Here is a 27,088-nt window from a genome sequence, read left to right as displayed (position 1 = left end):
ACTCGCAAGTCTATTTAAGATTTTCCTTTAAAGATAGCTTTCTCAATGGGGTCAATGCACCTTCCATGAGCAATTCCACATCATGAAATCACTAGCTCTTCTGATTTACCATATGTGGCTGCAAAACTACATTACATGTGAAACCTGAAAATGCTGTAATTTTTTTTACAATAATAATAATAATAATAATGCAGCGAAATGCCTCCAAATCTATGTCAAGAAGCTTGCGCATCTTTATGACAATCTTCCCTGCTGGAGGCCTGGAAATATTCAGCCTACATTCAACCAAAGCATGATCTGAAGGCAAGGGATTGGAGATGGTGACACTGTCATCCACAACAAAATCATCCAAAGCACAAATCAGGATCAGATCCAATGTGTGGCCTACATCATGGGTTGGAGATTTAACAAGTTGGTTGAGGTTGAATGACGTAGCAAGATCATAAAAAAGTATAGTGCTGCGACTCGTGATGTCATCAACATGAATGTTAAAATCTCCACATACCATAACGTAACCAGGGTAAGTAGCCAGCTCTTCAAGGAGTGTTGAAAACTCATGAAAAAAAATTAGTAATTGTGGAGCATCTGTTTGCTGTCATTTGCGGCCTATAAATCATTACCAGACGCACAGATGAACACTCTAAAGGACAGGTAAATGTCAAATCCATAATATCAAAAGACTCATATACTTTGGATTTGTTGAAATCATTTTTGAAGGACTTACGGAGGCATATACCAAGGCCACCTCCTTACCAGGTTGTTCTTGGCACATGGTGCAGCCTATAATCTGGTAGTGCACTCAGTATTTCTGCAATGATGTGGTCATCTCGATGATCCCCTGACATTCATGTTTCTGTGACGACAATAACATCAAGTTTTCTCTCCATCACCACATCACAGAACATGTCCACTTTGTTGTTTAGCGACCGTGCATTCCACAAGCCAAAGTGAGGGGGGTTTTGGGCTGACGTGCAAGTTGAGGGCATCATGGATGCTGGAGGTGGTTTTACCTTGTGGCAGCATGGCAAATATGGTATTGGCCTAGATTGTGCAGTTGAAATGCTGCTCTCTTCAGACACCACAGGTATGACAGAAGATTGAGTAATGGGTGTTGCTGCTTTCCACTTTTTCCCACGTCTCGTTTTCTTTTTGTACAAGATTCCAAGAGAGGTGAGAGTTCTCCATAATGTAAGGGGAAGCCACTGATGACATGTCTCTTTGAGGCTGATATCATACAGCTCCTGCCTGGGATACATACATGTAGAATGCTCTCTGATGTCTTTAGTTTGCGTGCCTTGACCTCTGCACAAGTCCTCAACAGGTCCAGGGTTAGGATTGATGTCGCCATCACGAAGAATGGAGATTCGACAGCAAGCATCAGACTTGGAGAGTAGTGAATCTGACCTCCACAGAGTTTACTTTAAGTTCCACTGCCTGAGAATGTGTCTACTTCACCGGTGTAAGAGTGTACTGAGATTGTCTCTGTTGAGACCAGCATTCTGAAGTACAACTGTACAGCCATTCAGCAGGTACATGCCCAGGAGCAGAACAAGGCTTGAATACTTGATTGACTCCATTGTCTCAGTACTTAGTAACTGCTTCAGTGGATGGTCACAATAGGATTCCAAGCTAGTTCATTCAGGCGTAAGTAATCAGCAATGAGTATGCCCATGAAGAAGCTGTAACATGGCTGTGCTTGACCCAAGTAGACTCATGGTATGGCAAAACTATGAAGTCCACAGACATGACAGGTACATCCTTAGAAATCGCATCATGAGTCTAGCGTGATCCAAATGCCTTGCCAAGAACATAGGTGTAGTTTTGAAGCCATGGCCAAGATAATATAGCAAGTAATTAGAACAAAATATGAAATGGAGCAGATTGTGAGGAGCTGTTCATAGGCTGAAAGCTCACTCTTTCTGAATTATGAAACATGCTACATTGCTGTTTGTCCATTAAAGAAAGCAGAGGCTTAAGATTAAGCCCCAGGCATCTCCTGAGTTAACAGAAAAAACATTCTTGCAGTCCCAGAATATGGTCTGGACTTTTAGTTTGTTTTGAGGTGCATCAAGCAAACTGGAGACTGATTGTGCAAACATAACACACTATATTTATGTATACATAACACACTTATTTATGTATACAGCATACATCACTAGCTTGCAGAGCGACATCCTTTTGCAACCAGGCAAGTGGGTCCAGGAAGCTCTAAGGTTATATAATGATGTTCTCTGGTACTTTCTTCACCATATTATTTCACTAATATGACAAAACTAACATTGGGTGAGAGAAAGTTAAACTTTAAGCAGGAGACATACAGGTAGAGCTAGAGAAATTCAAACAGAAGTGGAAAAGCAGGAGATTTTGAGAAAATGGTCTCAAAGCTAGAGATGATCTGCCAAAAGTGGGATAGTTGGAGTCTCTGATAGACTCAACGTGACCATGGTGTGAAATTGCACTACCAGCAATCATCTAGTTGCCTGAAGATGTAGATGTGATTCCCCTCTGCACTTGATCAACGCTGCAGCCTCAGATGTACATATGAATTTGCAAACAGACATGCGCATAAAGTTTATTCAATCTGTCTCCCAGTTCGCCCTTGCCCCCATATGAAGTTGCATCCATTAAGCTTACTTCGACCGTGAGGGCGTCCTTGGCGTCTTTGGACGAGGTCTTGGCCATCTCCAGGGCAGCCTTGAGGTTCTCCATCTCCACCCCCATGTCGCCGTGCTTCTGCCGGTTGGCCTGCAGCTCACTCTCCAGCTCCTTGGAGGTGAGGCCCAGCTGGTGCACCTCCTTGCGGCTGGACGTCAGGTCGGTGGTCAGCAGCTCGATCTTGCTGTCGCGCTGCTTCAGCTAAAAAATACAACAAAGCGGAAAGCTCCAACCGTCAAACATTTCTGCATGTGTCTCACCAGAGTATATACGTACTTTGATCAAAATAACATAACAAGACTTTTTAAAGCATTAGAGAAGCTTGCCATCTGAGTAATTGTTATACCCCTAGTGTTAGTCTTGACAATATGACAGAGCAAACTGAGCGATTTCCAGGTAATTCATGATTGGCACACACTTCTTTGTTATGATTATGATTATTCACGGCTCATTACAATCATGACTGGCAGCATCCGATGAATTGCTCACAACTTCTCATCAAAATATCTCAACATGCACACATATGAATAGAACAAAGTAGCAGATTAATGTAATTTCAAACTCATACAATCACGAAATCAGAATTCACTGTACATATAGGTTTAAAATTAGTAAAATAACAAATTTGAGTTCTGTCTTCTTTGATGTACAGAGAATTCTCTCCTTTGCGCAAAATTCTGACCATCGTGTACTACTTCTGTGAATTTTGTCCAAATCAGAACTGAAATTGAAGATCAGTGAAAATTAATCACAAAATCCTGTCTTTCCATGTGATGTACAAAGATATCTATTTTGAGGAAGCATTCACATCAGTTCATCTTTAATAAATTTGGCTCATCTACACTTAATACCCTAGGATTAAAGACCAAGTTCCAAAAGTAACTGATGAAAAGCTACTGACATAGATTAAAAATTCACAGTCAATCATAAGGGGTTTCATCAAGTAATTAAGAGTAAAGTACAAGTGTATCTTGACTTCAGAATAAGCCTTCTACTTTGCCACTTACCTCTTCAGTCTTCAGCTGAAGCTGGTCTTCTAACCTTTGCACCTTCCTCTCATTTCTCTCCATCTGGGTCACCAGCCAGGAGAAAGGAAAGCAGTGATGCAAAGTAAGCAGTGAATGGCTTCATTACAAAATGCAAATCCAATTCAAGAATCACACTATAACAGTGCCTCTAGAGCAGAGGCAAATATATTGCATTTCATAAACATTTCTAAAATGATTTCTCTATGTCAATATAGAAATGCCTTCAGATGCACTACTGCTATATAATATCATATTTGTTCTTTTTTATAACAGGGTGTATCATTAATGGATGGAAATCATGCCATGGGCACATTTCACGTTTTGGGAGTTAGTATGAATTGAATGATCAACTATTACAGGAAGAGATGACTTTTACAGTGACATGATCTATTACTGATGACATTATGACATGAATATCTGATACCAGATGATATACACTGGATACATACAATGACAAACACATGTCCAACAGTAACAATCTGAGCAATGTCTTACTGAATTCCTAGTGGAGAATGACATCATTAAATGGAAGAAGTCATTGACATCGTCTTTTGCCTTTTGAAATCAGATTACAAAAGGCACATAATGAGGTTACAGTGTCACTTTTCCATCACCTTCAAATGCAGTCATTAAATCATGCACAAAACAAAACAAAACAAAAATTGAAAGTATGAGACATTGTGTCTCTTGAAGAGATAACCAAAGAGCTTGAGACAGCATAAGGAGTTGGAGTCTGACAGTCACAACAGCACAAACATGCAACTTATGCAATGCACAAAAAAATGCTTTCAAGGAAGAAACAATAGAAACGCTGTCAAGGTGAGAGTGTACAAACACAAACATTTCATGACATAGCTGCACAAAATGTGCTTGAACGTTGAGGCTCTGTGCTGAACATTTTCAGTGCATTGCAAGACTCAAATTTGACACAGGCTCTGCAAAGAAGGCAGTTTGCAACAGGAGTGGCGAGCCGCACTTTCATTTTACACGTACCTCTGTGAGCGTGTTTTCATATCTTTCCTGCAACTTGAGAACATCCGAACGGAGTTTCTGTATCGTGTCGTCCCTCCTAATGACCTACGGGTTGGATTCATGGGTGAGAGGTATGCAAAGAAGCCCCTGCTTTAAAGGCAATGCATGCCTTTGAAAGCTGGTTGTCTTAAAGGCACATGGTCCCGGTGGTTTAGTCGAATGCGTATGTGGGCGCATGGCGCACGTTTCCTATACAGACCTACGCTATTGACTCCTCTTTAGCGCTTACGCTTTGGCCCATTTCCCCTGAGTCCGAAGAAGTCCGATCCACTGTAGTCAGTGGTCCGATCACAGTTCGGCTCATGATTCGGCTGAGGGGGATGACAGCTTTGGCAAACTTCTTTTGTGATGTCATAATAAGAAGTACATACCTTGCACGCACCCTGGCATTACAACAGACTGTGTGATGCACAGAGTAGACAACGAAGGCAACGTTAGCAACACCTACGCGCTTTACTCTTGATGACAGCTCAACTTCAGCAATCTTCGTATCAATGCTAACAGTGATCGGCAGTATCATCAACGGCGCCCTCTACACTACCGGGACTATGTGCCTTAAAAACCAAGGTATATAGATTTCCCATGGATGGCTCTGCATTAAGAGCTAACCCTTTCCCCCTTGACAGATAGAGTTGTTAAGTCTAACGGGCTGTCAGCACAGAATGTACACACTCTGTCATTCTACATAATCAATCAAGGCCATGTTGAATATGGGGCTCACATAATTTATGTCACTGACTTGTGATTTACAGTTACCATGGTAACATCTAAAAAATCCTGCAAGCTGATTGGTTCTTGCTGGATATGGTGAAATCACCTAGTTTCATTATTCCACCAACTAGGTTACACTTTTATTTGAGCACCATAAAGTCTGAAAATTGTCAGGTCCCCATTAAGAATTATGTATGTCCATGAGTGACTTTGGACATCACAATGACAAACGTGATGTTACAACATCTTTTGTTCAGGTCAGATTCTGACAGATGAAATTCTATAGCTGTCAAATTACTGAATATGAATGTCGCAAACCCAGTGAAATATAAGAGACTTTATAAAACAAAAATCACTATCTAGAAAGTTGTGTATACAAATAGAAGAAAAGAGTCTTCTTGATGCATGCAGATTCGCTCTGTGAGGCAAGGGACAAACATGTACATATGTGGACTTGAAAGTCTACAACCAGTGCTAAGGAAGATCAGTGCATTTTTTTTTTTCTGAAATTTAGCGTATATGTACTCTTTAGGACCGAAAACAAACAATTTCTTTCAGACACTGAATGGATGTAAATCTATGCTACTTTTATTGAGTTTGTGATGCATGGTCACTTTAGTGCACGTGTATACGCAATGTGCAACACACTTCACCTACATGTATACTGCAACAAAATGCTAAGAGATTCATGCAGGTTTTCAAGAATGGACAAGTTGACAGAGCAAATTTGGCATGTAAAAAAAAATAATAACAAATAAAGGGAAAAAAAGAGAGGAAAAAAAAAAACGCATACTGTACATACTGTGCAGATAGCCCAAAGCTCTACAGAATATTGTATGAATGGTCATGATAAAGTCTACACAAATAATTCACAAACAGGGACTATCAAACATGCATACAGCAAGAATATAATTATGATATATTGCTGGTATACCATCACGAGACAAGAGTATAAAGTCATAATATGCAGTACATTACACTTATCAGAAGTAACATTCTCAGGAAATTGCATGCAAAACTATTACATATGAATATCAAACTATATATATATATATGTGCATGTCATAAGATATTATACCTCAGGCAATTATGACCAGAGATGAAAAAATATCACACAAAAATTTTAATGTCATCAGATTATGTACCAAGTTTAGTACCACTCTGTGTTTTGACTCAGGGATAAAAGGTACATACCTTGGTACCGGTACATACATTGCATGCTGGCAGTATAACTTGGGCCACAAATTGCAAACTTGTCTTTAATATTGCTCCTCTGTTTTTGGGCAAGGAAGTACTGCTCCAAAAGGTTGTTTGTGCAAGTAAATGCATAATTTATGAATAAAAATAGTTATGCACAGTCAAATCTGTCTCTCACCAAATAGGCACTCAAGAGAAGCAGAAAAGGAGGTCTTAATAGACTGGTGGCCACCATAAACATGTTGGCAGCCATTTGATTTTGCTGCATACGTGTGATGAACGTGTCCACATACAATGTATGGAAGATTTGGATGTGTGCTCATTTGGGTATTTCCAAGATAAAAGGGGACATTTCGGAAATGCTGAGATAATTTTTGTTTCCAACTTGCAATTACCCCCAATACAATATGACCTTTTAGAGCACTTTAATGAGATATATCTTTGCCCTAATATTAGCATTTATGGCAAAATGAAAATTTGGGGACAAACATAGTAACACTAGACTGACAAATATTTACTGTACTAACATTTCAAGGTCAAATAATACATGTTCATTAAGAATCTGTTGGGGTTGTTTTTTTTTTGTGTGTGTTAATTTTATTGAACACTGTGTTTTAAACCATTTCTAGACTAAATGGTGAAAGTACGATATGTGAACTGACAAAAATGTGTCAGTCCACATACGACAGGTTTGACTGTATTCATGTATACATATTCATATCCTCTTTAATAGCAGTCAGTCTAATGGGTGCATTACATTCTTTTAGACCATTCTGAAGTAACTTCACACTTGTTTCATATGATCACGACTACAGTTGTATACACACTGTACAGTCCACGTAGGTAATGGACAAATGGATACACTGTATACGTTGCATATTAATGTAGGACTATCTGAATGAATTTCAATGAAAATGTGCGTCAAAAACTTGTCTTCAGTATGTCCTTTGCTACAACTATCTTATTCTATGAAGTTAAATCCATGGTTCATACCTTTTAGAAAGAAAAACACTAGATCTAATGCATACATATTTAGGTACCGTACCTATTTTTTTTTTTTTTTCCTGGGGGGTACATTTGATTGTACATAAAACTATAAGTTACATAATTTGAAAGAAATGAGAATCTTGTTATAGAGGACAAGAATGTAAGGCTAAATTCTGATTGTTACTTTACAGGGTATATGGGTGTATATATATATGCATAAATTTTAGTGACTAGCCAGTTTTTATTTTGTTTTTTTATATTGCATACTGTGCACATGCTTTCCCAGCTTGTTCAGATACACCAGATACACTATACAATTTAGCATTTAGCATCAACTTTGAAATTTAGTGTGGCGTCATTATGGGACAGGATACAGAGAAATAGGGCTCATAAGGAAAGTAAAAAATGATATACATATTCTATAAAAATACATGCATATACATATACATATACAAGCAACCTTTATACAAATAATTATAGCATGCATTGCAGAATTCTGGTTGGATAAAATGCATTTTAAAGGCACTAGTAGTGCACCTGAGTGATTTGTATAATGGACAGCAAATTTGGAAAAATGTGCAGGCAAGCTAAAAGTGAGAAGAAATCACAAACAAACGTCAATTTGACAGCATCCAATATTCGGTACATTCCACAGCTGGTATAGGTGCTGAATAAATCAAAGCCAAGCAGAGTGACAGTATATAAGCATCTATCTAAACACAAAGACAACATTAAAATGTGCGCAACTTACTGGAGGTGCAGTCGACAAATCATTCTGTTACAAAAGCAAACAACAAACGTATATATGCAAACATTTGTCGAACCCCAGTGCGTATGAAAGAAGCAGAGTGCACAAGAAATGGCAAAATACACATTAATGACCACATTATTTGCATTGAAAAGCAGCTGCCACACATGAAATAAGATTTAAGGACAACAGCAAAAGGAATGGGGAGAAAATTGCAGTCACGGGAGTGGGTAAAAAGTCCATTAGGAGATTAATTGTTTCCTGATGTTGCATTCCTTTTTCATAGCATGAATGCATGATTTAATATTCAAATATTTCCCAGATTGAGATGGTGGGGGAGGATATCATGCTCATGCACAAAGCACTTTAAATTTCACAGAATTGAACACAAAAGATAGGCTTTTAGCTTTAAAGATAAAGAGGAAAAGATATAATATTCTTCTGTGAACATATGCACACATGTAGAATAAAAATGAAATAGAGTATATTTGGTGCCAATATTCTACAGATATGGAACATTTTTGTAGAAAGGAAACTCCATTTGAGCATTAACGGTGCACAGGCAGCAGGTAGGTGCCCTTTTTTTTTTGGGGGGGGGGGGGGGCCATCATAGCGTACCGTTAGATGGTAGAGTGAACTTTAACAGCATATCCCGTTGGATATGTCTATTAGCCATAATCCTTTATTTCTATTTGAAATTGGATCATATAATAAGTACTGTACAAGTGGATTTTTTTGCCACTAATTTTTCGCACTTCGCCAGACAAGAAGAGTTTCGCATGTTTTTAATTCCGCAGAATCAAGTCATCAATTACTGAAACATAAGGCAAGCAAAAATACTTGCATACTTTTATTTTCCCACTAGTTTTTGGTTGAGTAAAATCTCAGAAAATTTCAACATCACAAATATTTCCACTTTTTCAGTATTCAAATACACATTTTGAGAGTACACAAGGAGCCAGGTTATTTTAACTCATGCAAATAATTGGCATTGCACATTCAGTTGTGAAGCAAGCCCATTACTAGGGGTTTGTTTGCCATGAACATCACACAACGTTGATTGTCATAGATGTTGAAGGTTTACATACAACAGCAAAGTTAAGATCAGTGAGTTTGCTTTTTTGACAGCACATTAGCTCTCTTTTCATTAATTGGTATTCTTCTCTACAGAAATCATCATCTTTTCACTGAGCTAACTATGCTAACACAATAAACAAAATGCTATGTCAAGATTTTTTCAAATATACACACAATCCATTTTTTTTTCTTTTTTCAGCTTTTTTTTTCAATGAAAACTTGAAAATTCTACTCTCCTATCCTATTCCCACTACACATCAGCGCTATCGCATGGTTAACAACAGACAAAATGGAAAATCAACAATATGTTGATATACAAATGATGCACAGGATAGAGTGCGTTAGTGAAGGCGTATAGCGCACTCGAGGGTATTTACAATTGTGAAACATGCACGAGGCGAAGCCGAGTGCATGTTGCACTACATTGTAAATACCCGAGAGTGAGCTCCGCCTCCACTAACGCCACAAAATAATCCTGTGCATCATTTGTTTTATAAAATGGGTCGAAAATTCGAAAACTAACGGCATTTTTCAGCGTTTTTCACGTACCTTTGTGGGTCAAGACGTCCGAAGATGTTCGTCCCAAACATTTACGCACGTCGCACTCGGAAATCCCGCACATACAGTATAAGTATGATGGGGGGTTGGGTTTCCGGACACTTAAGTTCCCGCATGAAAACTTACTTATTTTACATAGAATATGCACCCTTTACCTTAAAGACTTGATATAGACTCCTCGTAGAGGCCTACTAGACAACATACTCTGAAAACGGCGTGAGAATTAACCTGCTAAATCGTTGGATTTGCCCTTCAAAGTGACTCCATGTACGCGTCCGGTCCCACAACGCTTGGTCTACTGTACTGTGCAAAGTGTACGTATAAGAGTATACGTTGTACGTACGCCACACGTGTTATGCACAAGGGAAGAAAGGCCGGTTGGCCGGCAGCCCGAACTAGAAGTTGTTTACAGGATTGACAGCGCGTACTGTATGCATGCAATTCAAAGGAGCCGCCGCGCGCACAGACGATCGGCAATAGGATTTAACACGCAGTGCAATGGGACTAGAATAACCAAAGCACATGTGACTCATTTCAGCGCTTCCTATTGGCTACATTCTTGAACCCATTTTATAAAACATACTTAGTATCAATCTGGCCATGGACAACAGCTGTAACAGAGCTGCTGTATGCTACCGATGACAGTCTACCAAGCTACCAACAGCCAACCTAGTAGCTGGAATACACGATGTACAGGTATCATTACTAAATTACCGATACCGTAAAACTTATCAATGTACTAGTATCAATATGGCCATAGACAAAAGCTGTAAAATACGGAGTAGGATCGACACTATGTCACCATAAATATGAACGATGTGTGAAGCATGCATGCATATCCATGTCGTTCGTTTGCTCTTCATTTCACGAGGCCAGCTAGCATAGCTACACTGTAGCTAGCTAGCTAGTGTATAGCAAGCCTTTGGCAAAGGCAGCAGCTAGCTAGCTGCAGAGAGAGGCTTTTGCAATGGACTCGCGTGCACACAGCGATCGGATCGAAGCGCGCTTGCCCGTTGCGCGCTGTGTGTGCAAGTCCATTGCATGCTCTCTGTGTGCGTGTGCTGAAATCATAGCGAGCTGCCTTTTGCAAAAGGTGCATACAAGCATGGTACAAGAGACAACATGTTACTGGTAATCCCTCCGGGCGAAACAACAGTGAGTGTAATTACCGTACGCACCGTACGTCTTGCCGTATGATCCCTCTGCTACACTTGTTGATGTTTTTCTTATTTTTCGTAATGAACCTTCCAGTCTGACATGCGTCAATATGCGAGACACCCTCTGCTGTGTATGACAGCAAAGATCGTACTGTACATTCATGATTACGATATGCATGACACATGTACCACGATTGAAAGGCGAAACAATAGCAAGTGAGTACCGAGATAAGTCTCGCATTTTGCGTCTTCCATATTTTGCCCATGTCCGATGAATACCGTTAAAAGAAAGTATAAAAGGAAACATAAAATAGAGCAAATACATGCTGCATTCTAGGGAAATTTTGAGCTGAAATAATATGTATGACACACGCAATATTTGCGTGGAAATTTTCGTGTTTTTTTTTTTTTTTTAAATTTTAGGTCCGAGTGTTGTCTGGCCAATGTAATACTACTTTATGTTTATGAATGCAATGAGACTGTTTATGCACTCATGCAAAGTCTACACTGACATATTAAATGGGTATACGCAGGCAGCCTATGAACATATTATGTTGTCATTTTTATCTCTTTATTCTTTCTTAGCTGAAAATTATGCATATTGAAAGATATCCACTGTGATGTCCTGGGGGAAAAAATCTTCATTATCAAATCCCTTTGTGTGGAAAGTCAACTGGGATTTCCTGATAATTAGAGTCTCTTGTATCACTTGTAATAACTGAGGTGACCACTGAAAATCATCTCTCTAATCTAAGTCTGTGGTACGTCACTGTTTTCCTGACGTAAGATGGCAGAGTGAATGTGAGAGTGGCTGATAAGCTCACTTCATCCCACACACTTTGATTAGGGGCAAAATTAACTAATTATGAAGAAATCCCAATTGGTTTCCTCACAAGGATTCAAAGACTAGTACCATGGGGGTAGAGTGAAGATGCACAATTGGAAGGAGTTGATTTCTTTTCCTCTTGTATGTTGGCTTGCTTGCATAACAAGTTATAATTCCAAAGGGTAACAGATATTATGAACACCCATGTATGGTGACATGATATAGAGTCATTTGAAGACAAAATAATTGTGCGGCTCTATTTCTTGCACAGTTTCATTTGTAATCTTTTGACACTTCTCAATCAAATGGAAATACAAGAAAACAAAGAGTCACATACAATGTAGCCCTATTGACCGGTCATGCTGATGAGTTGGTTTCCTTGCCAACACTAATAGGAAAAGCAGAAAAGATTTATTATTTTTTTCTGAAGAGAGACAATCAGACTATCATTCAATCGGCAGTATTTCAATAGTTATATTCAGACGACAAGCCCTAACCTCGAGGTTAAGCTCTTGCCCCCTAACTTAGACATGCGTCCACACAACGAATCTTAACCTTGAGGTTAGGAAATCTCAAGAATAAACTCCTGCCCCTTTGAGTGCGTTGATTTTTGTGTCCACACGGTGCTTAACTACGAGTGAGACCCCCCCCCCCCCCCCCCCCCCCCCCGTGACTTGTGGTTAGATCGCTAACCATAAGATATCTTGTGGCTTGTTAACATCGAGCTAACCTCCAGGTTAGCTAACTACAAGTACGTCTACACTGTCCCTAACTACAAGCTTAACCTCGAGGTTAAGGCTTGTCGTCTGAACGTAACTAATTTCACAGCAATTCCTGAGCCCAACTGACCCTTGATCTCAAAGTGTATGATGCAATATCTTCTCTCACAAGATTGTGAAAGTAAAGGAGTTACAAAATTTAACAGATTTCTCAAACTTTATTGAGAGGATTTCTGAGAGATGAATGTAAATCTTGAAATAGAAGAAACATGACAAGCAAGACACCTGTAAATAGTAGAAGCCAAACAGATAAGACTGCTGACTGTCTAATGTCATTAATCTTTCAAATGTTGACTTCTATATCTGGGAAAGCAAGCAATGCATAGAAAAAGAGGGTATTTTTAGAGCTCTATTCAGATTCCTGTGTTTGCAAACTAAAATCAAGTTGAAAATATCTTTGTATATATCAACTCATCGTCTTTTCATTTGGAGCTGAATAGAGCCAGACATTAACCCCCAAGTTTCCCACTATCAAATACACATGGCAATACCATGCAGTAGGCCTACACATTAATGTAATAATTTCTGTCCTTATTTCTGCCACTGCTTTGCCACACCAAGCTTCCAGTGCACAGAACAGTGGTCAGTACTATATATGTCATGTTAAAGCCAAAACATAGTTCTGGTATGCCTGCAAAAGTTGTCAAATTTCACTCCCAAATGTGCACGTATGCCTAAGAAATGTGTGGAATAACACTGTAATAACAAGATATTCAATGGTTAACAACGTAAATGAGTAATCATAATAACTAAAAAGGTTCGCCGGAGTTGCAGTCTCAGAACTTTCCCAATCCGTCACAGTTATGGTCCGAGTTGATACCAAAGACACTTAACTGAAAAGACAGGAAAGTGGGCGCTAATCCTGTACAAAACAAATGGACAGTGCGCGATCCTCAAGCATATTTGTTTACGCACATCACCTGAGACGCGCTGTCTTTTGAAGTTATTTGTTGTTTATCAAGCGTCTTTGATTGTCTTTTCAGTAAGGCGATCACGAACTGCGAGTAAATTGTCTGAAATAGGGCCAAGTTTGCCCTGAGACCGAGTTTGTCTGAATTCTTCTGGAATAAAAGTCGGTATACCAACTCTTATTTTTGATCTCGAGATACCAGATAACCTTTTCAAGATTACACAAACTTATCCACGACACATTAGTTTTTTGAAATACAGTGAATGACTTTAAAAATACATGACCCTTTTATTTTGTTCTCCATATTTCAAATTCTTTTAAGGGGGAGGGATTTCACCTAGCTCCTTTTCACCAAACAATATTCAAGTTGCTATCCCAGTTGAGAAATTGCTTATAAATCGATAAAGGTCTCCTCCACCTATCTTGAGATATGATGAAATGCATGTACATATATTGTACATGTTTTTCGTGCACTCTTCTTTATATTTTGATGGGAAAACTGTTGGTTTTGTCATGATTAGCATTTGTACAAGAGGAGAAATACAAGAACCAAAACTGGAAGTGGAACCTGAAAGACACTATTCAAAAAATTATATTTCTATTGACAAAACAACATTCAACAGAGCTGTATATGACATGTGCTAAATATGACTAACATATATTCATGAGGAACTAAGAGACTAATACACTAAGCCATGAGCAAAACTCAGTCCATCAATCAATTAATCCATCAATATAAAGATTAAAACATGGGTAAAATCTCTGGATCATTTTCAGATGACTGGCTCTTTTCTTTCACCATCAGAACAGTAAAGTGACATTGTCAGACACTTGAAGCATTTGCCAAATCTACAAACATTTACTTTTCATTCTATTTCATTTATTATAAAGTACATGTGTGTTAGGGAATTAAGCAAGACCTGTATAAAAGATCATATCCATTACCCTATGTAAATCTCATGAGAGCGATTGAAAAAGATAGACAAATAAACAGTATAATGATCACATGCTCTTTTACCTTCTTTTTTCATCTTCAGAAAAGCAATTGTAGTCTAAACATTACCTATGAACAAGTTTTCAATGTCTTCTTGGAAAATTTATTTCACACAGAGTTGTCATCATATATACCCCGGCTACGAGACACTGCTGTCTCCTTCATGGATAGTATTTACAGTCATTCTCAAGTGCTTGCTCAGGCGTTATAGCTGTACTTGGCTCATAGTTGTCTGGGCTTGACAAGCTTTCGATTTATAACCAAAGGAATTATTTCATTGTGTGTGTCTGAGGCAGGCACCTTATTTTCGCATGAAGTATTAAGGCTTTTTACCATCATTGTTGCAGATATCAAAATGCAGATTAGTTACCAAGAGGAAAAGCTAGTATTATTGCGTTTAGAGGTAGATGTACTTTAAATTTTAAGCTTCCCATTTTCTCCCAAACACCCTTAATATAATTGACACCACAAGCTATTGGGCTATCACACATCTCAAATCTGTAAATCAATCAGACTGGCTTTTCAATAGTTTGAGCAAATGAGAAATTCAATTGTATGTTGACTACTATGTATATTTGTGTATGTGTGTGTGTGTGTGTTCAGATATATTGTGTTACTGTTTCTGTATGTTCATCTATCTGTGAGTCTTGAAAACATTTGTACGTTGCTTTACTATGGAGAGATAAATGAAGAGATAAATTGTGTCTACTGGAAGAAAGGCATAGTATGCCATCACAAGTGTAATTCTCTGCCACAATACTTGTTCCAGAGCTCTCAAACCTCCCCTCCCCCTCCCCCTCCCCCCCTCCCCCTCCCAAAAAACTCAATTCTATAATGAAGATTTCCAACATATCCACCAATAAAACCATATACTTTCGAGATCAGCTCGTTTATTATTGTTATTTTTTTTAGAACACATAAAAGCAGAACTCTAAAAACATGAATGCACTTAGGGTGTGATACCTCTGAGAAGCTACATTTTAGACCTTATCACAAACTGCTTTGCATGAAGTACCTGGAACAAATGTACAATATATTTGCTTGATTTCTCTGGGATAGACTTGATTGGTGTATTGTTCTCGGTTTGTTTGTCTGTTTGGTGATTTGGGGGTCAACATGAATGGGAATATAAGGAGATCTTTTTATTTCTATTATTCATAGCATACCTTAGAGATCTTCTTTACACATTCAAGGTGCCAGAAGTCCACATGCCAACTTGCTCCTGGCAACTAAACATCACTGTGGGGCAAGTAATATATATGAGCTCTTGCCTATCTATAGTATGGGACCCTTGCCCAAAAGCTATTTTGGCAAGTGGCAGAATTGTTTCTTGTAATGCACTGCACACAGTTATCATCTAAATTACTCTAAAGCTTACTAGTGAGAAAGAGAGATATACAAAGTGCTTACTTGTCGAGGATTAGAACATTACTGCCTTGAATGTGTTTCTCACTAGGAATAGGCTTTCAGGATTGCCTAATAAATACACATTCATACTGTGCAAACATTCAGTGCAGACCATGTGCAACATTCACTCTATTGCCTGCTTCCTCTGGTCACTATGGGAATAGGAGATATCCTCGCTAGCACACACAGCTGAATGAAAATCAATCTAGGCACGTTCCCTTCTTGAAAGGAGCATTACACTTCAACGAGTCTGACACCACACACACGCACCAATGTGCATCTTTCTCTCTTGCTCTGTACAGTGCTGAAGTACGGCAACCACAAAACTTCATTCACAATTCAGATAAAACCAGTCAGGCATGAGAGTTGTGGTGGGTGGTTTCCATGGCAATTGAAAAAGACAAAAAAGAAAGAATAAAAAAATATGTTTTGTTTTGTTCTGTAGGATCTTTTTTTTTTTTGACATCTGCCTGTTTGAGGAAAAACCATTTGCTTCGTGCTCAGTGAAAATTGAGCACTGAGAAACATTACGGAAATATAAAAGCTGATAATTCTGCAACTCCAGACATAATGTGTGCAGTGAAATGGACAAGCTCAAGTACATTATGTGCATGAGTGAATGATCATGGTACAAAAGACGGGGTAGCAAAGGAAATGATCTGCAAGTGCATGAATGCACAAACACAGAACGTGGCAATGAGGCAAATGGACTTATATTAAGCGGCAAACTCATGAATCATTCAACGTAACATGTCATGGTTGGTAGCAAACACTGCAGCATTTGCAGACGGAAGTAGATTGACAGCAAAACCATTATGTATTGGGGATTGGGGAGGAGGGATTTTTATGTATGTAGCAAATGTATGATTAACGTATGCCAGTGAATGTGGTAGGAATTAGACACGTTGAGTTATCAAACCAAATCACAGCATTTTTAGAAGGGGTTTCAGCATTGCACAAGGTGATTAATAATATTGCATACATGTGGCAACAAGAATTTCATACTACCGATACTTACTTTATACATTAGTGCTGCATGGCATTGCTAATAAATCCATTCTCTCTTAAACGATTTAGGAATTGACAGCTTTCATTTTTGTTTTCAAATTCCCACTCGTAATACACTAAATACATATGTGTAGGCAGAACGAGGTGTAAATTCAACAAAGCAAAACAGTGGGACATTTATTAAAAATGCCCAAGTTTTAAACTCCTACTTTGATTTATTGTCTTTGTGATTGCTTTGCTATCAAGTACTTAATCAGAAAGGCTTCTCCCAGGAAAAATATCTAGTTGTGCTCCCCTAGCAATGCGCTTGTGAATTCTTGGAGTATTACTTCTACTTGACAGACACTTTACAGATCAAGTACACAATGCCTTGCCAAATATCTCTGTTCATCATCGGTGTTTGCATGTCAGCGTTTTTATGCCCAGACTCTCGAGCAATGCAATCAGAGATCTTCTATCTCTGCATGGTCAGGGTAGTCTCAAGGAAATTGCATAAGAAATGATTTGTTCCTTGCGTCGGACATGGTGACCGGCAAATCGTGTTCTACGACAAGCTACCTTTGGTATGCTGGATACAGTAAAATTGCCTCCTTCAGTTTAAGTACCGTACTCAAGGGTTTCATATCTATCTTGCTGTGACGCAGTTTGAATGATAATTATATCTATATAATTGTAAACTGATGGAGATTTTGGCCTCTCTGCTTTATGATATTGGCACCCTGGATGTATCAAGTGCTATTTGATGACTTCCATGAAACAATAAGCTTTATTTCCTTCCATCATCTATTCAACTCTAATTGTGTCTGAAGCAAACAAACTGGGAAATTGGAAAACACTATCAAGCACATATCAAGTATTTCTGCAAGCCAAATGGGAATTTGAAAGAAGCCTGGAACAATTTCTCTGTGGTAGTAGGCAAAAAAACAAAGAAACAAACAAGTACAACATTTTCAACAACTGATTTGGTTAGGAAAACAGCCAAACTTCTATTCTACATAAGTGTGTCCAAAACATGTATTTATGGCAAACTGCAGTTATAATCTACTATACACAAAATGGTGGACAGAAATGGTGATAAACACAATGCACGGTCAAGCTCATGATATATGTGCATATATGCTATGTGAGTACATTTAGTACTATATTGACAAATGGAGTGTTTCGCTCCCGTGTTACAGGTGTATACCTCCGATCTGAGAACCTGGTGATTATCTTGCGATGCAAACTGCCTTTGCTCCATCTGTCTCGTTAGCTCTTCATGCTGCCAGGATCGATCGGGAGGCACAACAATCAAAAACTGTCACATGAGCCAGCTTTTTGCATTAAAAAAATGCACACTTCACTAGAAAACATAAAATACCTAGATATGTTCTCCTGAAAAACTAAAAGAAGGAAGATAGAAAGTCTCATCAGAGTTCCCTTTAATCCAAGTAATGTCTACAGTGTTTCAATGATTTCCAATATTATTTTCTTTCAAACTTCCTACTTTCTTTGTTTTGTTTGTTGTTGTTTTTTACTGAAGAATAAAATATGTAATAGATGGAACTCATAGAAATTGTCCTCAATTGCTTCAATAAAAAAAAGATAAAACCCTAAACAATGAAAGAATAATTTCACAAAATAATACTGACTCACAGTCAGTGTGGCAGCAATATTCTCTACAAGCTGTGGTTGTGATATTCCCCAAGCTGTGACTACACACACATTACACATGGGATTTCCATGGATTTGCTGATCTGGGAAACATCATCGAGTATCTGGATACTAAAATGCCATTACTTGCATGTAACAGTTTGCTTAAGGCAGTACCTGGCATAATACTGAGAATCAGAACAGCTGTTATGATACTATCACCATCATTAATATTCCTAAACTGATATTCTGATAATACAAAGTCCAAAGGGGGCAAAAGACATACGTTTGTATATAACACATAACACATAGTGTACATGTCCCTGTGTGTTTAAGAATAGGACAGACTACAGCATATACTGTATATTGCACCAGTACCGAGTTTCAAGCGTACAGTGTACTCAGTATATGCCACTTGTACGATAATATTATGTATATCTAATGTAACACCTATTCCAGTGGAAACGCATCCAGTCTTGGTGTATATAAACACAGCTTCTGCTATCAGACCCTTGAGTTAAAGGATCGAGAGAGCTGTTTCAAACTGTGAAACGGGGAATATGTAGGATATCCTATTTGGTCATTGAAGATATAGAAATATTAGTATAGGGTATACTGAGCATTAGCACTAGAGCGCAATATTACGTTTCAACAACATCTAATGTGGACCAACAACACATTCCTGTGAGGATATGTTTGAAGTAGACCATAAAAGCAATTTGTGCTTTTCTTTAATATCAGCATAGCACTTTGAAAGCTTTTAATTGAAGACTGCAGTGAGATGTTGAGAAGTAATGTTACCCAGTGTAGTTTTTCCCCTTTTTCTTTAGTTCTGTGACAGTCACACACGGCAATAACTTGTAATTTGAATCACATGATTGCTCTAGCTGGATTGAGTGTGAGGATTTCTTTTCAATGTCTTGCCAAAACTAGGTCATCCCCGTTTAGAAATTAGGTGCGCGGACAGGAAGTATGTCTCAATGACTGCATTGTGCCTTTTGACATCTGAAATAAGAAAATAGCCTTGCAGCATGTCCCTCATTTACATATAAACAAACACCATCTTCCTTTCTGCACTCTTATCATGTCTTTACAATATCCATTCCAGAAAAAAAAAAATCCTCCCTCTTGTTATGTTAATTACACTAATGTCAGCCATCCACAGAACATATTAATGGCTGAAAACCATTGCCATTCTCCATAAAAAGGATTACAAAAAGGACAAAATATCACAAAAGGTAGGCTGTTTGCTGTCAATGCCATTGCGCAGCCACAGATTTGCGGCTCAGTAAATCTAAGATTAATATCCCCAACAAGGATGTGAATGGTGATGAATTTCCCACAGCCATGCAGTCACGTTATCCTTTTTGCACAATCATCCCGAAGGAAGAGAGAGAAAAAAAGAAAAAAGTAAGGGGTGGAGGGACAGAACAAGAGAGTGAGAGGAAGAGAAGGAAAAATGAGAATGCAATGGAAGGTAGAGGTAGATGTTTCTTAAAGGCACAGTGTAGTTTAATGTTAGTGTAGACTTCTAAGAATCCAAAGTGACAGTGTTCTCTTAACCTGGCACAATATACAATTTCCTCTATGTCTGCTATCACCGTTGTTGCCACTGAGGATTTTGTGAAATGCTTTTCTTTTTAAATGAAGTTTAATGTAAAACACAGATCATTTGCAAAGGTGAGTGTAGCTTCTATGCTTTTGATTTTTACAGAGAGGAGCTACATTGTGCATGTTATTTTACTACTTTTTTTTAGTTAAATAAATGCTGTTTCACTACACACAGAGTAAGTTATTGTACATACTTATAAAAAAGTAAAGAGGGTATAGAGGTAGCCAGTAAAATGTTTGAAGTTTCAAAGGCCTTAGCCACCTATCAAGATTACAATTTTGTAGCACAGGGTGCTGGCTCCAAGTTTGAGACTCTGGCCTAGTCATGCGCCATTGTTGATTGTAGGAGTATTGGTTTTTAGAGTTTGATTTTTTTCCCCATAATTTAATCTTTGGTCTGTAACAAGCATTTGCTCCTTTCTGAAGTACAAGTGCCCCCACATACAGTATTTTATTGAGGCACATGTTTATTGGATTGGCAAATGTGTTAGTACAACACAACCATGTGCATGTCTGGCTTCAATTTCTGACTTGTCAGGGAATCAGATCAAAACTACTACACTGTACCTTTAACGTGATGATTACAGAATGACCAGCATTGTAACATTTAATGACCTGCATGCAGAACCCATTAGTAGACTCACAGCTCCCATCCAATTACCATCCAATACCAGTGACAAACAAATGAAAAGTGTTAATCTCCTGCTCACGTCATACACTTGGAAATGCTGTACACAAAGGAAATACAAATACTTTGGCATTTACACAAAAGAGGTCATGCTGTTAGAAAACTTTTTTTTTCTTTTTTCCATCAAGAGTGATCTTCATTGTTTGTTTGTTTCCCACCCCCCCCCCCCCCTTGATCTGAGCTTTTCTCATTTGTAGCAAAAGGAAATTTCACATCACAGACAGCTGGAAAGGTGCCCTTGCAAGTTTGCAACAAAAGCAGTGCACATTCTACACAATAACTCTGGTTTCTCGAAGAGTAAGAAAATGCCTTTTCATGCAAATTTGCAGCACACTTCGAAGACATGCAGCTGAAGGAATATTCATCGCTTTAAACATGTAAAAACAAAACAGAACAAAATTCTTTGAATGTTCACACTAGCTTCTAGTACGCTCCGCAAAAATTTCCTGAACCCTACACAACAGGCCGAAGATATTGGCTTTCTCAGCTCATTATGCAAAATTGGCATTACTGGAAAGAGAGCTACATGTCAGAAAACGTCACCCTACCTCCATGTTGGATTCCCGCTGTTTGGTGTTCAGCATGGTAATTGTCTGCACATGATTCGATTTCTGTGAAGGAGGACAGGTTTCATAGAAATATTGTGTGATAGAGAAAGTAAAGTAAGGAAGTCCCTCCCTTTTCAGCAGCGCATGGCAAGGTGCATGGCACAATCATCAGCATATGAGTGAAAATAAAACAACTGGAAGAACAAACTCTCCACCATACCAGCCTGATAAAGCAATTTATCTGTGCAGAGCTTTCTCACAGCATGGTCACACCCTTTCACACAATCTGCCATTGACATAATGAATGAATGAATGACAGAAGACTTTGTTGGTAAATGTGTTTTCAAACTCCAGCGTATACACTATTATTTGTTTTCCTCATTTGATATTTGCACTGATCACTGAACAGGCCACATAGACACTTGAAAAATTCAGGTTTTCATTGACATGACCCAATTCTAGCACTTTCCTAAAGCACATCTCATTTGGAGGGATTGTCTTTAATCTATAGACTCACAGAGTCACCCCCCCCCCCCCCCCCCCAATGTCATCCATCACAGCGGAAAGGGAAAGAAAGCACTCTAATGAGGAATGCATTTATCTATGTTCGCCTTGGCAGCCCAAGGCACATTATGACAAATAACCTTAGAACTGTCTTCATGCCCATTTTTATATATATATATATATATATATATTTTTTTTTTTAAATACAGCTACACAATGCTATTGTGTGAAACTTCCTCTTAAATCACAGCTTGCATTAATCATGCTCACTCTCTCTCTCTCTCGGAAACCAAGAACAAGCTTGACTTTAGAAGATAGCGAGAAGCATACATTTTTTCCAACATATGAACCATCATCTATTTTACTGTCTTTTTTTTTAAATACAATGCCACTGTGGTCTAATCTCAGAAGATTATGTAAAACACATGTATACTTTAATCAAGCAACAGATGAACCATTTTTCTGTTTTACTTTACAATCACACAATGCCAAATGTTACAAAACTACCTCTTCAATTACGATGTGCATTATTACTGGCATTTCTCGGGGGGGGGGGGGGGGGGTTGAATCTTCAGATATAGTGTGAAGAACATGCCTCTCGAAAACTGATTTTTTTTTTTCCTGAACAGAATGTGATTTTTAATGAAACAGAGAAAATAAGAAAATAAAACTTGAACCCAATTTTCTACAAATCCTAATACACATCTTCCCTCCTACCACCTCCCCCCCCCCCCCACAAATACAGTCCTTCTGTAAGGAATGCAAATTAGATGTTCTATGTAAGCAACATTATAAAATACAACCAAGACAAATATATCGTATATTCTGTTGACTGCACTGTCCTTCTGTAACTGAATACAAGATAGTCCAGGCTAGGCTCCATAGAAAGTGCACCTAACCTTGTTTTTCGATATATACAATGTTTTTTGATGGTTTCTTGTCAATTCGAGGGTGCTGATTCCAAATCCGATTGATGCCACTCGCGTAACCTTGAGCATTTTCCGCAAAATGCAAAAATCCAAAATGGCCGCCAGATATGCTAATTTGACCATGATAATCCCATTCATGTCAATTTTATGACCGATTATTACATCAAACTTTTTTGAATTTTTGTTCCTTGAGTAATTCTATTTGCACATGCTAAAAAATTTTCATTTAATGTAGGTACATTTAGTATTTTAAGCTTATTTTCAATTCAAAATGGCCGCTATTCCTATACTCATGTACTTTATGAATGGCAAAAAAATATGCATAGAAATAGAAGACGAATTTGCTGTTTTTCCAGTCACATACCTACGCTGTTATCAAGTTTTGCATGTGCAATGCAAATTTGATGAGTACCACTTGCAACACAAGCAAACAAACAAACAAACAAACAGAAAATATATTCTTTGTAATCTTATACGTTCTTCTTAATACAAAAATTCAAAATGAATGCCACTCATATACCCCTGTACAATATGTGTACAAAATGTGCATGGAAATAAACGAATTATCTCTTTTTTTGTCATGCAGCAACACTGTTTATCAATTCGAGTGCTGATTAGAAATCAGAAGAAATCAGAAGGTTGTTTAAGGCTGTTTTATTTGTGATGCAATCATCCAAATTTGCTTCCTCAATCTGGATTTTTCACAAGGAATTTGGGAAAAAGCCCAACAAAACTTGAATTGATCATCACGATCGTTTATCAGGAATTATTAGACATGAACATTTGATACCTACTTACCTTGAGATGTTCAACTTCATAAAATTTACTCTGATTTACTGAAGCTAAATCTCAGATGATAACACAAATGAAATTTCCAAATAACTATCTAAAATATCGAACTACCTAAAATGACTCTAATCTAAAAGCGATATTATACAAACAGTTCCGAGAAGGAACATGAGGCATGGGAAAGTTGAAAAAAGGGACCACCCCACTTCCTTCCCTTAAAAAATCTCTGATATTAAAAAAAAGTTTTTCATGTTCACCCAGAGTATGATATGCTTGAAAATACAAATGACAAATTACTTTCTGTCTGATCTGTATAAAGTAGATCAGATTTACCACTGGTTCTGTGATGGCGTTATTTTTCACCTATTTGCTCAAGGTTGGTTAAATTGTAACAGCATGAACTTGTGTACTTGCCACTGTAAAATTGGTTACAACTCGTTATTCCGAAGGTTCGTTATTCCGAAGGCTCTTTAATCCGAAGATTCGTTAGTCCGAAGGTTCATTTTTCCGAATTTCATTTTCGGATTAATGAATCTTCGGAATGACGAACCTTCAGAATAACGCCACAAATGTTCGGATTAACGAACCCTTTTTCATTTTCGAATTAACGAACCTCTAGGTATAGGGAATTTGTGTGTTTCCGATTGACGACCCTTCGGATTAACGAACCCTTTTTCATTTTCGGATTAACGAACCTCTAGGTGTAGGGAATTTGTGTGTTTCGGATTGACGACCCTTCGGAATAACGAACCCTCGAAATAGCGAACCTTCGGAATAACGAACAACACCCGTAAAATTGACACATTTTTGTGTCTGGAGATGAGTACTCTGCTCTTACCTTTCCTTCAGTGATGAATTGTGGAATTATGAAATATTTACCAATGTTAGTACAATGCTGGTGATTCATGATAAATATAATGGGATGAATCCATTTTAGTCAAGGGGCTTGTCTTACACCTGTTTGCCCCCACCTCTGCTGCAGCCTAGCCCTGCCCGACCGCGACCCCTGCAATCCTGCAATTGCCTTACAAGGTACTTAGGGGTCACTGGGTGATCTTGCCATAGAAAGAAGGTAAAGACGTGGGGACTTGCTTGAGCACTCCTTTACAGAAGATCCAAAGCCCAACCTTACAAGCAACCATCCACAGAGCCATCTGACGATAGACATGCTGACATTGTTGCCTAAAATGTAGCCATGATAGGTGAAAGGCTTCACTGTTCTCGCGATAGATGGATTTTACCACCAGTTTTCTCGGAGTGAATGTCTTTGCGTATGATGTCCAGGGAGACTCTAAGATTTCTTCAGTGCTGCCTCATTCTGAAAGCAGTGCTATAACAACTTCACACTGCTTGTCTTTAATTTTCAGCACTTGCAGCTTCAGGATTTCGCAGACCAACTGACTTAATACTCTGAATGATGGCCTCCTCCAGGGTGGCTATAAACTAACTCCACTCCTTTTAACATGGTGACTTGATAATCACTTCGTGAAGGAAGTTTGTTCGTGCAGATGACCTTACCCTTACGTCTCATAGAATGTCCTTGGATGACATTAGCCGAGTACTAACCCATCTCAAGACAATAGAGGAGTAATTCTCCTTCTGGAGACTTTGCTTCAACCTTTACAGGATTACCATTAGGCCCATGCCTTTCATCTTAGCAACCATCTTGTCAACGCTATTATGTTCAAGGTAGCCTTCTGTGGCAGGCATAGGCTAAGGAAGTCTACCCTCCTTCACTGGTGCTCGATCACTCTCCCTCCTTACGCTGGAAGGAAAGGATGGCAAGTGTCCCCGTGCAGTGCCGTCTATGCATACCCTGATCTTGGCTTCCAGTCATGATAACCTGATAACCTGACCTGGGCGCATTTCATGAAGCGTTTTGTCTGACAAATTTGTTCTCAGACAATCAGATGCAATGGTTTTTAGGCTTATAACAGTTTTTCCAAAAATGTATATATATATCTGACAAAACGCTTCATGAACTGCCTCCCCCCCCCCCCCCCCCCCCCCCCCCGGAACCTGCCATCAATGTGTCTGAAATCCCTCAAGCCAACCTAGATCTCACCCCCTCTCCCCATCACTGAAAGCTTTGACCCCAAAACCGGATGGTGCAGAAGCTGGTCTGAGGCCATGGACCATCCAAGTTACCTACAATACTGTCTCTGGCCTGGCAACAAAGCCAGACGGCCACTTTCATCCTGGTCCTATGGCAAATAATCACCCTCTGACCCTTGAGGAAGTCATGGAAGTGCTGAACGTCATCAGATGTGGTTGCAATAAAGGCAATTGCGGGTCGGACTGATATACATCTTTAGTCCTATAATTCTGCAAAGTTGGGGCTGATGTCGCCTGCTGCCAAACATCAAATTAAAGAGATCTTTGAAGACAATAAAAAAGAATAGTTTTGGTTTTAAGACGAGAATGAATGACCTCATGATGTCAAAGTATATAAAATAAACACATGGGAAGTGTGACAGAACTGAAAGAGGTATTTCACATTGGTCCTTGGTTTTGAATAGTTTGAAAGGTACTGCGTTTGGACAGTTTTGTTTATACCTTCATCACTGTTTGGTGTTGTTTTAATTCAAGATTCGATAACATCAAAGCGGTACTTTTAAATCATATCATATAAAGTGATGGAAGTTATGATCCATTTCAAACTCACCACAGGACTCCCCCCCCCCCCCAATTCCTTGCACCATTTCTGTCCCTATTAATAATGGTTTCAGTGAAATACATGTTAGAAGCCTTGCTTTCTAGCTTCCCCTCCATTTTCAACATTATTTAATAAATACCATGTATCTAGGTTCTTAACATTGTGTGAGTATTGCATTTTTATATGCAACCTGCATGCAGAACAGGAATGTATATTGATTTTTTGCGTGATGTGTAGTGCACTTATATTCTTTGATGAAACAGAATAAAAGATAAGAAATTGTGTTAAACATCGTAGCTAAGGGTTACCATTCATAATTCAAATAATTCAAGTAATAATCCAAATTCATGTGGTAAATAAGGACTTTTCATCACTGAAGAATAACTTTTTGTTAAGAACATCCTTCAGATATATGATCAGCACTAGTTCTTAATAAACGATGTAGCTGGATGTCAGAAAAAAAAACCACCCAGCAAATTGGCTTTCTATTTCCACATATATTTTTGCCATTCATATTGTACAGAATAAGAGTAATTGACGACCATTTTGAAGAATAAAAATACATGTAGGGCCTATTTATTGTAAGTGGCACCCAATAATTTTTGCGTTGCACACGCAACACTTTATAACAGCTTTAATAGGTACGGGACAGGAAAT

The 27,088-nt window shown here is 38.5% G+C and overlaps 1 pseudogene; it reads right to left on the bottom strand.

Annotated features, from left to right (window-relative positions):
* LOC139729765 (uncharacterized) overlaps positions 1-27,088 on the bottom strand; it is a 119,724-nt pseudogene that overhangs the window by 58,791 nt on the left and 33,845 nt on the right.

This window comes from Diadema antillarum, unplaced genomic scaffold, assembly GCF_040938485.1.
Source record: "Diadema antillarum isolate AM-2024a unplaced genomic scaffold, OU_Dant_1.0 seq00000263_RagTag, whole genome shotgun sequence".
In the NCBI taxonomy this organism is placed as follows: Eukaryota; Metazoa; Echinodermata; class Echinoidea; order Diadematoida; family Diadematidae; genus Diadema; species Diadema antillarum.
Note: the sequence above shows the minus strand (reverse complement) of the source record. Positions and strands in the feature narration are given on the sequence as shown.